Below are 17,200 nucleotides of genomic sequence, written 5' to 3' on the forward strand. Positions count from 1 at the left end.
AACTTGCAATGGGCCTGGTCTACAAGATACACTATACGACCGGGGTACCCATGTACATGTCAAAATACTTCCCAAAGGTCAGTGAATACCACAACCACTACACCAGAGGAAGCTCAACAAATCATGTAAAACCCAGATTCGGCTCAAACAAGGGACTAAACACGTTTTGCAATTATGCCACAACAATGTGGAACGCCCTACCCAAAGCTGTAAAGGAATGTGAATCACTACCCACATTCAAAACCGCTCTTAAAGAGCACCTACGGGAGGCTGCAATTCGAAACTGGCCACCATAAATGCCCAAAACACCCACCCCCTCCTAATGTACAGTCCCCTCCCCATCATATGTATATACTCTGTCAGGATCTAGGGGAAACAGTACTGTATATTTGAATACCGTTTATGTCACAAATGTATCAGTACTAAATACCTATATGTCCCTATGCCATAAATGTCATGTATGTTGTGTATGTCATAAATGTCTATATGAATTGAAAATGGGGGACCCTGATGGCAACAAGACAAACGACTTTCTCAGGTCTGCATCCCCTTAACAATTGTATGTATTGAGCCGTACTGTATTGTACCCATTCTGCAATCTGTTAAATAAAGTTTTCATTCATTCATCCCTGTTAGCTCCCCTGTTAGCTCCCCTGTTAGCCTCGTTAGCTCCCCTGATAGCTACCCTGTTCCCCACAGCTAGGACTGTCCTTTCAGCTAGCTTGTTCTCCTTTGCTAGTCCAGCCCTGTCTGCTAGCCTAGCTCCGGCAGCTAGCGCAGCCTCTATGCTAATGTAGCATTACAGCTAGCATAGGCCCTGTAGCTAGCAATGCTCTGGCAGCTACCCTGTCCCTCTGCTAGCCCCACTTTAGGTGTAGCTTCCCCTGCTAGCATGGCCCATTTTTTTTTTTGTTGCTTTGTCTTGTCCCCTGCCCCGCTGTCTGATTTTTTGGTCGCCCGGTGGCTCCCGTGGAGGGGGAGGTACTGTGAGGATTCGCCTGTTCCCTGGACCTTTTTTTCCCTTTCCTCACCTCACCAGCCCCCACCCTTGCGAGAATTTTCCCTGCCTCCTACTCTTCACCAGCCCCCACCCTTGTGAGAACTTTTGCCTGCCTCCGACTCTTCACCAGCCCCCACCCTTGGACTTTCTTGTTCAATTACCATCACGCAGCTGTCATAGTTTGTGATTAGCGCCCCTGAGGGCTTTATATACCTGGACCTCCCTTCCAGTCCTCGTCGGGTCGTTCTGTATCTGCGTCTGTGTTCATGGAGTGCTGTACGTTACCATTCTGTACGTTACCATCACCTGCCGCGTCTCCGGCGTGAGACGACGGCCCAGCCATCACCACCTGTCGCCGTTTGCCTGGAGTGGGACGCCGTCTTCGCTCTCTAATTCTCTACGGGAGGTTTTCCAGTGTTCCCACTCCAGACGTCAAGGCGGCTCGCCATCGCTCCCGATTCCACGGGAGGAAGGCGTCTCTTCGTGATCCTCGTTCCTGGGGTGAGGCTCGTCGTCGCTCCCTAGTATTCCACGGGAGGACGGTGTGTTCCCATCCCGGTCCCCTGGGACCCCCTTTGTTCTGCGCTGCCCGTCTGAAGCATCCGAGGAGGAGGATCTCCGTGCCCGGCCCCCGTTGTCGGGCCCCTGTCTCCTTGCTAGGCCCCGCCGTCGGGCCCCTGTCCCCGTGCCAGGCCTCCGCCGTCGGGCCCCTGTCCCCGTGCCAGGCCTCCGCCGTCGGGCCCCTGTTTCCGTGCCAGGCCTCCGCCGTCGGGCCCCTGTCCCCGTGCCAGGCCTCCGCCGTCGGAACCCTGTCCTCATCCCTGTAAGCAGCTCTGGCCCTCGCCCTGTCCAAGGCCCTAACCCTGTTGTCTGTCCCTGTCTCCAGCCCGCCTCTCCGGGCCTCTGTCCCTGTCCCCCTCTCCAGTGCCCCTGGTCTTGTCCCTGACACTTAGCCCTGGCCCTTAGCCCTGGCCCTTAGCCTTAGTCCCTTAGCCTGTTCGCCTCTTAAAGGCACAGTGCCGCATTTTCCATATTTCTTTGACTCTAGTGTTTTTGTGTTCTCCCTTAAAGGGACTGTGCCGCTTTTTGTTCTATAATAAATATTTGCCCTGTTTTGGCTTACTCTCATACCTGTCTTGTGTTGTGCGATTGGGGTCGGTTACAAACCATAACATATTGTATTGCTGAATGATGGACCTAAGTGGGAGCATATTAAACAGCAGTGGACCCTTTTGACCCTTGAAGGACTCCATGGAATGCTCACTTCATCTGATTCAAAGTTACCAATAGAAACCGAGAAAGATATTCCAGTAAGATAGGAAGAAAGCCAGTTAAAAGAACTGTGCCTCTAAGGCCTACAATGTTCAAGGAGCTGCAGAATAATGATATGGTCAACTACAGTATATCAAAGGCTGCACTAAGGTCAAGAAGTACAAGAATAGACACTTTATGGTTGTCTGAGCTAATTTGAGATCATTAATAACTCTGACCAAGGCAGTTTATCTGTACTGTGGATAACTCTAAAACCAGACTGGTACACATCAAACAAATTGTTATGTGACAGATATATGTTGTTATACAACCTTTTCAAGAATGTTCCCTAGTTCTCAAGAATGAATGGATCTTTTTCAACAGTGGTGTTATAATTGCATGTTTAAGATTCCAGAGAGTAGGGAGGCATTAACAATCTCAAGGACATCATCTAACAAACATCTGCATTTCCCCCCCGAATAACTTAGGGCTAGATCCACAAAGAATGGATTGCACAGTGCTAATTGCACCCTTACTTACAATTCATTATGAATTGAAAATGGGGGACCCTGATGTAAACAAGACGAAAGACTTTCTCTGGTCTGCATCCCCTTAACAATTGTGTGTGCCGTACTGTATTGTACCCATTCTGCAATCTGTTAATACAAATGTTCAATCAATCAATCAATCAATCAACCATGCATGTTCATGCTTTATTTGTTTTAAACGAGACGATTTAGAAATGTGTCCATTGGAAATACATTGCAATTTCAAGCGAGGTGGACTGGCCGGAAAAAACAATGACGTAACCACTACACCTCCCTATATTGGAAATGATATAATCTATAGTATATTATAGTATCTATAATATAAAGTACGAGGCAAATTCATTACTCTTCATTACTCATCTCTCTGAGGAGTGGAGCTCAGCAGTTATTGGTCTAGAGGGGTAACTAGTTTGTCAATTATACTGAACAGAACCTTTGAATTATTCAGATGTTCAGTAATAATTTGAGAAAAGTAATGCTGTCTAGATTTTTCAATTTCTTTATTATATTCACTAAGCAGGTCCTTAGATATAGATATTATAGCCAACCTGTAATTGTTTTTTTCCCCGCAAATTATGCTCAGATTTGCTGCAGGTTTCTTTTTTACTGCCCTCACTCTTTCCACATTCCTCCAAGGTGCTTTTGTTTTTACCAACAATTATACAATTAACTTCATTTGAGCTAGTTTACCCCGGTTAATTTAGTTAAACATGCAGATGATGCTTGGTCCTCTTCCTGTCTTCATTAGTCAGCAGTTTCTGGGATGGAAGAGACACAGGGAGCTTATAATTTGATTACACTAAATCAACTGGAAACGCTTTATCTTAAAGCCAAGCCTATGACCACACAAAATCTAAATAAATTATTCATTTGAATTATATGGTTAACATGATATTTGCCACTTTAGAAGCCAGTTAAATGCTGTTATTTGAAAGCCAGATCTGGCCCTGACCTCTTTACAGCAGATTAATGGCAAGTCAATTGGGTTTTGTTATTATTTTACATTCAAAATAATAATAATTTTTTTTAGTGGAAGCAGCTTGCCACTTGGCTGTGTGACAGGGTCTGGTACAATCATCAAAGTGAATACAAATTGTGGTTTGGGAGATGAAATGACTCCCACGCAAACAATGACAGCAATCAGAACACGAGAATACCTTTGCAGATCGTTATTTAGTTCCTTTCTAAGAGCTCATTATCCAAGTTTGACTGGCCATAATCTTTTCTCATTGCTACATTGTGAGTATGCAATAGGAAATGGTGTAGTGATGCTGGAGCTTGGCAGGAAGAATGCCAATGTCAGGTATAGTATTCCCTTCCCAAAGGCAGTCAGCAAAATAACGCTCTGTTTCGTTATGGATCTCGCTCAGCATCATACTGCACTGTACTTCACTTCGTGCACGAGCACTGAATAAAAAATTCCACCATGTACCTTTACATCCCAACATTCGTCTGGCAACACCCCCATCCGCTTACCTTCATAAGCAGGTGTGTGGTCACCTACTCGTCTCCTTCTTCACTTTCACCACAAGGAAGTGCCTTCGGTAGATCCCCACTTGACGAGGTTGTTAGTAGAAGAAAGTTGGAAAACAAAAGAACGGGAAGATACGTTGACATCATATCTTTATTTTCTCTCTCACTATTTCGAGAAAATACGGCGATATTGTCTTCGTTACTGGAGTGTCTGGAAGATGATGATCATTCTGACCTTCAACGGCTTTTTCGTATTAGGAGCTCACGCCGCTGACATGCTCCCCAGCTACAGTCCTCCTTGCTGCGGCTGGATGGGGTTGCCCTCCGGCCACACAGCTGGACTGTGGGAAGCACCGACTGTGAGAAGCGGTTGTTTCCAGGATGGGGTACGTACTGTTTTGCTTGCGAGCTCTGGTTGTTGTTGATGCTGTGGGGGTTAGCTGACAATTTACGAAACGCAGACTCCAGGCTGGGGTCCTCTGCTCGGCTTAAACGGCGGTCGGAGGATCTTGGTCTGACGCCCATGATGGTCAATCTAGTGGGCCGCGACCAGGTCCTGGTGAACCCAGGATTCTCGAGCGGATGCTTCTCTGTCCCGTGCAGGCCCCACCTTTCATATAAAAATGAAAGTATACCCTAATGAGGAAATGTGGGCATAGGATCTTCTTTATCGGGAGTTCCATGCTCAAAGTCGGCTGCAGCCCGAAATGGGAACTGTGCTGGCCCCGCTGTATGTCTGGATCACCGTTGAAAACTGTGTTGGACATTCTTTTTCTTTTCCCTCTTAGGGGAGGGACTTGGACGGCGGCCTGTCTGAAGTGTGGCTTGTTATGTCGTTGTGTACAGTTCAGGTGATAGCTGCTTAGCTGGCGTGCTAGTTGTGGCCTACTGTGTTAGCCAGTCAGCTGTTAGCTGCGGCGCTAGCCCGCTGTGTTTACCAGGCTAGTAAACGTTAGCTTGTTGCTATCAGTCGGACGGCTGTTAGCTTAATGCTACACTGTTGAACGTTTTCTATGACTATAACATGCCTTAAACACTCTGACTACGACGTCATCTTTGACAGAGGATGTTAGTCGAACCTACACCGGGAGCCCTGCCAGCGAGGACTGCGTCAACATCGAGAAACGTAGCGGCTGGGTGGCGCAGCGACGCTACCCTCGTCGCCGACACAGGAGATGCTGTGTTCAACTTCGGTGTCCCGTTAGCCAGATTGCAGTTCTCTTGGCCTGCGCTCAGGGTAGGAAGGTCCCGACTGGACTTTAAACACTTCTTCTTTCCTTCCCTTCTAAATGTTTTGTAATAACGATGTTTTCCAAAACGTGTGTTGCTGCAATACATTGAGGATACGACGCGTGTTGTGTGTGAATTGTCTTGTCACTGGTATAGCTTCTCTCTCCATAGAAATCGGGTTGTTGTTTACATATGTAAAATGATCTGGTTAGTTGTGATGAGAACATGTGTGTTCATGTAACGTGAACTCACAACTAAGGGGGTTAATTAACCTATGAAGCTATGCTTAGTGACATGTGATTGAGGAATGAATTCTTTTCTCAGCCTGTAATGACAATGAACAGTGTGTTCACATATTAACAGTGTTACCTGTTCAACTTGGTTGTATCAAGGGTAAGGAAGGAGGGGTGGTCCCCCCGGTTTCCCTGGGGCTGCCCCACCCTCGTCTCAGACATGTTGTTTACAATATATTGTGTCACTGTGTTTGTGGGGATACGATGTAACCCTCTGCTTAATTGCTGGGGTTGTGCTTTCCGCTTGAGAAACTATTTTTTCCTAAAGAAAAGATTGTTTGGTCACTTATCATGTGTGCTTGGCAAGGCCTGTGGCCAATACGTAATCGAGGATTCTGTATTGTCTCGTTATGAAAAACGGCGTTCCTCTGTAGTGTACTTTTGCCATTTTTTTTGTGATGAAGGGTTGTGTGTGTCTTGTGATCTACAACTGGGTTAGGTTTGGCCCACAGAAGCACATATGTAAGTCTGGTACCGGGGCTCTTAAAGGGGGCCCTCTCTGTTCTGTGTTTTTTCCTTAGTAAAAATCAGATAGCAGGTTAGCACATGAGTTATGTGAGGTTTTTCGATGCTTCATGTAGCGGGCTATGAATGTGTCATGCTCTACTTGTCATTTCATCGTATCATGGGTGTGGGGTCGTAAAGGGGTGAACTGGTAATCTTTTCCTCCCCTTTTTTGATTGGTCAGGGGTTAAAACCTCCTGTCCTTCAAGGTTCCTGTTACGTTGCTGTTCGGCACGTTACAGGGTAAGAGGGGGGGGGGGGGGGAGGGAGTTTCCTGGTCCCATGCCCTGGAAGATTGGGCGTGTGCACCGCGGAAATTCCCCCGCCATAGAGTACGTCACTGAGCGCGTCTCTGTTGGTAAGACTTCCGTGGGTTGTTCAGGTCCATGTTATGGATCTGTTTCAGGGAGTTGTCAAAGCTCCTCCTCACGAAGCTCCTCCTCGGGCCTTCTGTGAGTTCGGACTCTCCTTCCCTGTGAGGGAGCCTCCTCAGAGTTCAGAGCCTCCTCCTCAGATTGTCAAGGTGAGTAGAACTTCAAAAAGGAGTTCTGCTCTATTGTGTGTGTATTCGATTCAATTCGATTATTGAGTGTGTATTGGTTCAGTGCCTCCTCCTCGGAGAGCCCTAACCCAAGTATTACATAGCTCAATGTTGCAATATATTCTTTTCAATCTATACAGCTCGCGTGGGAAGTCTCTCTGGGGACTTCCGTCTCCTCCCTATGGCGAGGGTGGTGGGATGTAAAAATGTTAAAAAAAATTACCCTCAGCTGCGTCACGTGGGATTCATGTCAGTCTGTGTTTCTTTCTTTTTTGAATAAAAAGAGGAAGGAACATGAAGCACGACGGCTCAGTGTCGTTCTCCCAGGCGACTTGGAGGAACAATGTTTGGTGTCTTGCTAGACTATCCATTGATGTGTTTGGGTCTCGTTGCATACATAGTGCTGGCTCGGTGTGTTTCTGTTAGGGCACAGGACTGGTTCTGGTCACGCTGGTCCAGGTCAGTTAACCCGTTTGTCCGCCGGTGATGCAGATCTGCTGTTCTGGTACCTGAGGGACCTGGGCTTTTTTCAGGGGGAAAAATGCCGGGTCGGCCCGGGTGTCACAAGGTTAGGCGTTATGGAGACCCTTGTTGGGTACATGTTGTACTCTGCACTATCATAAGGGGCTGGTTCTCTTTTCTTCGCTCCTCTCTCACGCATGGCGAAGAGGGGGCTGTTGGGGTGGTCTTTTGGACCTCCTCTGGTAACCCTGTGCTTCCCGAGCCGCCGGGCCCGGTCTGAAGTAAAGTTTTGTTGATACCGTAGGCCTGGGATAACCCTTTTGGAAACTGAAACACTTGTACTGCGGTATAGCTGGTGTATACCCGCAGGTGTGTTTTGGAGTTTTTCTTGAGGGGTTATAGGAACAACCACCGTCTGTACCAAGAGGGTGGTTGATTCCCTGGTATGTTGGGGCAGTGTCAACTCCCGGGTTGCCCGGTTGAGTGTGCCCCTGCACGTTCATGACGTCTGCCAATCATGTCAGCCTTCTCTGCCTCGACCCCTCTGGGTGGTTTTTTTTTAATGGAGGCTTTGTCATGGTGACCAACAACGCCAGCATACGCCCCTTCCGCCGGGGGGGCTGTTTCAGCGGACTCCTTTGGCGCCTGTCTCGTCCGCAGTGCTCCAGGCTCAGGTTACAGCCTGCTGCCTGGTTTCCCCGGTGCGCTGCCTGCTTCTGTTGGTTAACCTTTTTGAGTGCTTACGGCCATGCTGACTGCCTGTGTTTCAGAGTCAGTGTGCCAGGCGGTGTGCTATTGGGGGGAAAGGGCCCGCTCTTGGAGGGGCCTTATCCGAATACGCTGGCGATGTGGGGGGCGGTGTCACTAAGTGACCGCCTGGTGGGGTCTTGATGCCTGGCGTCAGTGACCTCTCCGGGCCCCCTTTTTCCGGGGGATCCAGTCCCTTCAGTGGGTCTGGGTCTTCCTTCGCGCTCCACTGCTACAGCCTTGCCACGGGGTTGGGTTTGCTCTTGACCCCGTGATTTTGGGGTCAGTAACGAGGTTGTTCCTTCCGTTTGTTCCCTGGTGGCATGTGGGTTGTGCGTGTGTGTAGTCGTGGGGTCAAGCCACGGTCTGCTCACCCTGTGCGTTGAGTTGCTTGAGTTCCTCTTCGCACGGTCGGATCCGTCTCCCTCCCGTAAGCCTCCAATAGGGGGGGTATCCTCCATTATGGAGGGTCGGGGGGGCTCGGTCCTCCCCGGTCTGATGGTTGTGGGGGGCCTCAGGGGGGTACATTTGTCGGGCTATGGCTCTCGCTCAGCCTCCCTTGTGCAGTATGATGCTGAGCGAGATCCATAACGAAACAGAACGTAAGGTTATGTATATAACCAAGTTCTGTGAGTTATGGTGGCGCTCAGCATCAGACGCCGCTGCGGCCCTTGATCTCGCCTTGTGGTGAAAGTTTGGGAAGGAGGCGAGTAGGTGACCACACACCTGCTTATGAAGGTAAGCGGATGGGGGTGTGGCCAGACGAATGTTGGGATGTAAAGGTACATGGTGGAATTTTTTATTCAGTGCTCGTGCACGAAGTGAAGTACAGTGCAGTATGATGCTGAGCTTGGTTATATACATAACCTTACGTTATTTATATATACAAATAAAAAGGTTTTTCTTTTCACAGTTGCATAGTTGCATCTATCTAATTACACTGATTCTGTGTTTTCTGTTGGCTTGAGCATTTTCTTTTTTATATCAACACAAGCATACTGCCATTGCTGAATACGATCTGCAAGAATATAAAGAAGAGTCATTTAGACTTTAGAGGACCTTATAAGGCAAAAAATGCCACCAAATACAACAGGAACACAACATTTATGTTGAATTTAGATACACCAACATTCTAAGATAAACCAACATTCTAAAAATATGATGTGATCAATGAGGAATGTAAATGTAGTCCATTTACCAATTACAAGAATGTACTGACCATAAAACATTAGATGTGACATGTCATAATGAATCTCCATTCTGGGATGGAACCATATTTTATGAGCTAACATGTACTTAAATGCATTTATTGTTTAATTTGTGTAATGGTTTTAGAGGTGGTCCATATCTCATAATAGTAGACTATTTGAATTGTCCCTATTTTTCTGATGAGCTAATATTGGCCAAGACGATAATGACTTATGAATAGTTTTAAATATAAAATATTAAACATATTATGTTATTATGTATGGGTTTGAGAGTAACTGGTTGAAGGGAAATATTTCCAATTGTATCTCCCAGCTGTAGTTTCTTTAGGGGTAAACTAGAAAGTGAAAAATAGCTCAAGAAAATAAAAGGGATTAAATAAATAAAGGTCTAAATCAAGCAGTGCATTTAGAATGTTTTGAATGTTTCACTGTTTTAGTCAAGCATTCTATTGCTGCTTAAACAATACTGTTTGTTATGGAGATTGATGATTTAGGAATAGTTTACCCAGGTAAGATGGCTGCATTTCCCTGAGTTCCATTTACATGTGGACCCTGTGTACGTTTCATACCCGTGGGAGTCCAAACCACCCAATTCGTTCACTTACTGTATCACAGCAGAGCAGAGTAAATAAAAAACATGAAACTAGCCCTTAGACATTAAGGTCTATTTTTACCACACACCGCTCGCAGCCCACTATCCCGGTTGCCAAGACAACCACGTACCATTGTTTAATCAAGGAGAGACATATCTTTTTCAACTTCTGTGAAGAGAAAAGTGCCATTAAAAGAATTCCAGTCCCTGGTGTAAGAGGCTGGCCTGCAGGCTTGGGTTACCATGCTGTGCTGTCTGCTGCAGAGAAATCAAGAGGTAGTATTGCAATGTCCAGTAATTTCTGCAGTAATGACATTTTTACATGATTCATCCCTAGATATACTTCGCAGGATATACAGTATATAGCACATTGCATTTAACCCTTTCACTACCACACTACAGAAGGTTAACGGCACGGTGGTGTAGTGGTTAACACTGTCGCCTCACAGCAAGAAGGTCCAGGGTTCGATTCCTGCTTGGGGACCAGGTTTCCATGATGCCAGGTACCCAGGTGGGGTCTCTCCCAGGCCTTTCTGTGTGGAGTTTGCATGTTCTCCTCGTGCTCGCAAGGGTTTCCCCCCCGATAAGATAAACCCAATGGAAAAACATGCACAACAACAGATCGCTAACGCTGTGGCGTCCTTGACGAAGACGGACAGGAGCACTTGGATTGGTCCCCTGGCGCGGCTCACGTTGACGCCTGTCTGCTCCCGGCTGCCCTTGGGGGGGAAGGACGACGGGATGGGTTAATCGCAGAGACGAATCGCATCGGCGATTCTAAAGAGACAATGCATGCGTGTGTGTTCCGGTGTGTGTGCTAAAAAAACTAACCGCTGTGTGTACCACTAAAACATTGAGTGTCGTTGCATGCCGAATAAAGACCTCTGCAACAGGTCCTGCATTATTATTAACCCTAGTGAAAGGGTTACCCTTCTGTAGTGGGCATTCCGGGCACCAGGTTGATCACCAAAGGTGACAGCCTTTCAATCTGTAGCGCCTAGACCAGGGGTCGGCAATTAGGTCTGGCCACGGGCCAGATTTTCCCTAAGCCTTTGCTTGGAGGGCCAGGATCAAAAACAATGGCTAATTTAATATACTGATAGTGAAAAATGCAGCACCACGGCGAGGTTGCAGTTCACAGTGCTTCACAACAGTAAAAAACAGGCATAAGCGAGCACTCGCAAATGGCGGACCCTGATGTAAACAAGACAAACGTTTTTCTCTGGTCTGCATCCCCTTAACAATTGTGTGTATTGCGCCGTACTGTATTGTACCCATTCTGCAATCTGTTAAATAAAGTTTTCATTCATTCATTCATGAACAGCAGATCAACTGTTGCAGATCACCGCGGCGGGTGATGAACCAGAATGCATGAAAACACGACTCACCATACCTTGTTTGTTGTTAAATCCTCCAAAATCCCTGCTAATGTTTGAAACATGTCCAATATCCACTCGCCGCCCTCCAATTCCAGATTGGCGTTGAATGCAGCTACTTTATCTGCCAACTTGAACACAGTTGTCATCATTGCCTCGCTGTTGTTGTTGTTGTCGCCACATATTATGCAGAGAGGACGTCGGCTCGGCACGCAAGAATCACCGACCTGTTGCGATAAACCCGTATTTTAAGTATGGCTCCTGTTTATTAAAAGAAGCGTTATATTTCCCCGTTGCAAAGAAGCTATCCAAAGATGTTTTTATTTTTTTTTAACACATTTTGTTACTGCTCGCATCTCAAACGCGGAAGTGAAAGTGCGTTAGGGAAATATACACGCGGCCCGGTGGGACTATTCCATTGGTTCTCCCAGTCCACGTGACCATTTCTAGCATTTCAATTGGCTATAGTGTCAGACATGCTTTTGATGACTACCGGTAGATAGATACAGCTTCACAATAAAAGACACCCTGGCGTCCTGAGTGAATATTTCCCGCGCGTAAAATAAATATCATATTCTCAAAATAATCTGACGGGCCAGAAATTATTGCTGGCGGGCCAATGTCGGCCCGCGGGCTGCCTATTGCCGACCCCTGGCCTAGACTCTGGAATGCTCGTGGCCTAAGAGCTGCAGCGTCTGTTGATTTTTTTTAATCAGCTAAAAACATTACTGTTTAAACAGTAATGTTTGAGCTTCTCCTCCAGGTATAAAATATGTCTTTTGGTTTTTTTTCCCCTTCGTGATGCATTGTGTTTTTGTCTCTTATCACTTGAATGGTTCTTGCTTTTAATTTTTACATTTAATATTTTATTTCTGCTGTATGTAAAGCACGTTGTGAGTTCTCTCTGTGAAAAGTGCTATATAAATAAACTTTACTTACTTACTTAACCCTTTGTCGGGTGGCAGTGAAAGGGTAAAAAAATTTAATAAAACCTGTGCACCCAATTAATTATTAGTAATAGATAAATTAGAGATAATCAACATGCACAACAATATTCTATAGAAATAACCATATTGAACATCGGTTATTACTAATCTGATGCACAACTGATACACATCGCAGATAATGGCAGGATTAAATAGGCTATTTATTACTCCAAAAACAGACTTGAGACTTGACTTGGACTCTAGCTTGACTTGACCTGGACTCTAACTAAAAGACTTGAGACTCGACTTGGACTTACATGATCAAATTTATTGTGATCATCTCTCTACAGAATATAATACGATACAACCAAAAGAAAGACAGAATACAATACAATACAAAGAAAGACAATGTGACAGCCATAGAAGATCACTAAGAAAGACAATGTGACAGCCATAGTGTTAGGGTAGCGATAACTGGAGCCCAAGAGCAGAACACAGGGAGAGGAGAATGAGGCGGTTTAGGTTGTTTAATACCAAGGTACCATGCAGACAGGGTTTTTTAGAATGAAATAGGAATGTGCGACAGGTGCGAGCAGGAGCACTCCTCGTGATCCACGGGAACGTCCAGGCGGGTGGTGTCTCGGGAGACAGCGTAGACCGAAGGGCAGGTGATCCTGGGCACAGGGAGACAGGGTTAGAGCAAGTCAGGGAATCAGACAGAGTAGCAAGTTGGTTACGTCCTCGTACCTAGGTAGGTGTAGCAACACTCGGATGGTGAGTGGCAGGAGACGCAGGGCTCATATCAGAGCTGGTGATGATCTGACGAGTCTCAGGTGTGCAGATTGATCCCGGCTGACAGTGTGTGGAAACAGGAGCAGGAAGCTGCCCATATAAGGGCGTGGAAGCAGCAGGTGCGAGAGAGGCCCTGGCTGTGACTGTAACACATAGAAGTCCAGACAAACAATAAGAGGGCAGAGAGAAGACTGAGTGATGGGTTATACATATAATAATACATAAAAGCAACAGTTAAAATAGGCAAAGCTAGGGGCAATAAACCACGCCCCCAAAATAGAATTTGTCCAATCATATCACAGCAAAAATCTTCGCTGCAGAAAACTCGGTCAACACCAGAAAAGCCATTTGTGGGCTGCATCAAACCAGACGGCTGTGATCAAAACCACTGTGTAAGAGTTCAGTTTATATGTTATTATTTACCTAATATCCGATGGTGAAACGCTGTTCGTGGGGTACCTGTAATTCGGATGGAGGAGTATATTTCATACCTTTCCCGAAGCCCAAACGAAAACTAGAGAAATGCAAGCGATGGATTATGTTGTGTCGTCGACCACATACACAACTGAATGTGAAGACCATTACCAAGGACACTTATGTTTGCTCAAAGGTAAGGTCAATTCATAAAGACATAATATTTGACGGCATGTATTAGAAACGTAGACCAAACTATTAGTTTGCTAACGTTTGACTTTGACTGCGAATTAGCTATCGTATATCCAGCCCAGTTGCGTGAACACTTAAGGTAACTAACTTGCGTTCAGCGTTTCGTTCAGCGTTTCTCTGATTGGCCACGACGCCCATGTGACCGCGCTAGCACGCCCCCTTATCCGCGCCCTGCCGCAGCGCGCGGCAGAGCGGCAGAGGCGCATACGCTCGTCTGTTTTATTGAAATCGTCACAGCAGTATAGTTTGTTTATACTTCAGAAGTATGATATTTAAACATGGTCCCCAAAATGAATGGAAGCGAATGAGGAGCCTGACACCTGGGAGGAATGGGGGTGTTGCAGCGTTGGGGATGTTTAAAAAATATAATTTAATATATAATATAATAATTTGTGCTTCACCTAAAAATTTGGTCAGCAGCCTCCACTGATGTACAGTGATTCAAACCCCCTCAATGTGCAGTTTCTGACAGCTGTGCTGTGTTGTCACGCGAAATAACGTTATGAATAAAAACGCGAAATAACATTATATAACGTTGCGTTATATAACGTTACAATGTACAGTTTCTGACAGCTGGGCTGTGTTGTCACGCGAAATAACGTTATGAGTGAATCTGGTAGTTGTTTTGATAAATATGTTGTGTATTCTAGCAATTCGAACATAGAGCAGCAGCCTATTTCCGCGAGTGCCTCTGCCGCGCGCTGCAACACACAGAGCGGCAGGCGTTGCACGGTCACGTGGGCGTCGTGGCCAATCAGAGAAACGTTGAGTGTTCACGCAGCCCAGTTAGCTAACGTTAGCAGCTAGCTAACGTTAGCTGCCAACATGTAACGATACCGCAGATATTTCTGCATCATAAGGTTAGCTTTCTGCATCATAACGTGAGCCTTCTGTATCATAAGGTTAGCTTTCTGCATCATAACGTGAGCCTTCTGTATCATAAGGTTAGCTTTCTGCATCATAACGTCAGCAACGTTACCGCAAGCCAGGTGCATAACAGTGGAAATGATGACCAACAAGGACAGTTATAGTTATAATATAGATGTAATGTAGTGACCACCATTGATAGTATAAAGAACTGGCTAACAGACAACAGAATACTAATAACATGAATACTACTACATGCACTAAGAATGCTCGATGCACTTCAGATGCCATAGTGCCACTTGAAACCAGTAACAGCAGGGACAACGATGTAAACAGTAAATAAGTCCTGGACTTTTCGTTTGATCCCTGACAAGGCAAACACAAATGTTGATCTGTCAAAGTTGTTATGTTTGTTGTCAATAAAATCCACTTTGAGCTGCATTTTATGTATGAAAGATGCTCCATAAATGAACTATTATTATTATCTGTCTATGCTTAGCTAATACTCAGCTTTTTGTGTTTTTTTCACAGAATGAGGTGTGCTGGAGATGTTACTGCCCTCACAGAGACGACACAGGTCAACCCAAGACAGGACATGAGCAGTGGCGGACTGGCCATCGGGACGTTCGGGACGAATCCCGATGGGCCGGAACCAAAGTGGGCTGGCCCAAAAAAATAAATTTTTTTTTTTTATTTTTTTCCTTTTTTTTTGTGCCAGTGTGTGAGTCAGTGTGTGGGCCACTAATGTGGGCCGGTGTGTGGGCCAGTGTGTGGGCCAGTGTGTGGGCCAGTGTGTGGGCCAGTGTGTGGGCCAGTATGTGGGCCGGTGTGTGGGCCAGTGTGTGGGCCAGTGTGTGGGCCGGTGTGTGGGCCAGTGTGTGGGCCACTAATGTGGGCCGTAGGGTTGCCACCCGTCCCTTAAAATACGGAATCGTCCCGTAATTGGAAACTAAAAGACGCGTTCCGTATTGAACTGATACGGGACACGTCTATACTTTCTACAACGGCGCTCGGTTTCCGGGTTCCTCCGATTGGCCACGACGCCCACGTGACCTCCGCTAGCACGCCCCCTTCCTGCCGCACACCGCGCTCGCCAGCTTCCTGGTCAAGCGCCAAGCTCCTGCCGCGCTATTAAAAAAATATACCGTTAACTGGAATATGTTGTTGACAGAGCTCTCATATTTGCAAATGCATAAACTATTCAAAAAATATACCATTAACTGGAATATGTTGTTGACAGAGCTCTCATATTTGCGAATGCATAAACTATTAAAAAAATATACCGTTAACTGGCGGGGAAGAAGAACACTGATAGCGGTGTGTGGACTGTCCTGCGAGCCCCAGGCCACCGTCCCGCGAGCCCCAGACCACCGCCCCGCGAGCCCCAGGCCACCGTCCCGCGAGCCCCAGACCACCGCCCTGCGAGCCCCAGGCCACCGTCCCGCGAGCCCCAGACCACCGTCCCGTGAGCCCCAGACCAGCCCCAGACCACCGTCACGCGAGCCCCAGGCCACCGTCACGCGAGCCCCAGGCCACCGTCCCGCGAGCCACTCATAGCAAATATGAGAGCTCTGTAGCGATTTTGTATTGGTTTGTCATGACAAACCAATTACATAATCCAACATATGTGTAAAGAAACAACATATTCCAGTTAACGGTATATTTTTTGAATGATTCGTTTGCATATACGGAGTATATTTTTTTAATAGTTTATGCATTCGCAAATTTAATATGAGAGCTCTGTCAACAACATATTCCAGTTAACGGTATATTTTTTTCATAGTTTATGATTCGTTAGCGTATACGGCGTAGTCAATACTTCCATTTCATTGAGGAAGCTGGGAGCGCGGCGCGGCAGGAGCTTGGTGCTTGAAGCTGGCGAGCGCAGCGCGCGGCAGGAAGGGGCCGTGCTAGCGGAGGTCACGTGGGTGTTGTGGCCAATCGGAGGAACCCGGAAACCGAGCGCCGTTGTAGAAAGTATAGATGCATACGGGACGCCCTTTGTCCCGTATTTTAAGGTTGCCAGTTTAGTGAGAGAAATGAGCCAGCCGAGCTACAAGAACAAGCAAAATTGTGTCCAAAAGTTGCGGAAAATAAACAGACTTGGCAACTCTGGTATGATGGGCGTGCGCTCAGCAGCTCACTGACCAATGAGAATTAGCGCTTTCACGTTGCTAAGAAGAGTTCTGTGCCGTTGTGCCAATCCTCCGTCTGTGCGCTGCGTGATTTATTTTCGAAGACGCTTTGAAAATGTCTACAGCAGACACTGTGACTCCACCGCATCCTAAAAAGACAAAACGCCTCCAGAAATACAGACCTGAGTGGGAAGCGGCAAACCACTGGCTTGATAGCGTGCGTCATTGGAGATGTTTACAAAGCAAACTGTAAAGTATGTAGGTGTTTTCTGTGGCGCATGGTGGACTGACTGACATCAGACAGCATGCCTCAGGAGAACAATATTCCCGAAATATAAGAACGCAAAGGACCCAAGCACAGGTGTCACAGTTCTTCATAACTGAAACATCTCCTGAGATTGATTCGGTATGGGATATTACATCTTATTTATCTGGTTGTGTTTTTAACTAGATGTCAGTATTTCTATTTACCTGCCCTGGCAGCCAGGAGCCTACTCTTCTTTGCACTTTATTTTTTATTAATCTTTTAATTTGGGTCACACAAGTGTTTCATTGTATTATTGTCCTCTTTCAGTAAAAGTGTTCCCAG

The sequence above is a fragment of the Notolepis coatsorum genome (assembly GCF_963971535.1).
Source record: "Notolepis coatsorum genome assembly, chromosome: 7".
Lineage (NCBI taxonomy): Eukaryota > Metazoa > Chordata > Actinopteri > Aulopiformes > Paralepididae > Notolepis > Notolepis coatsorum.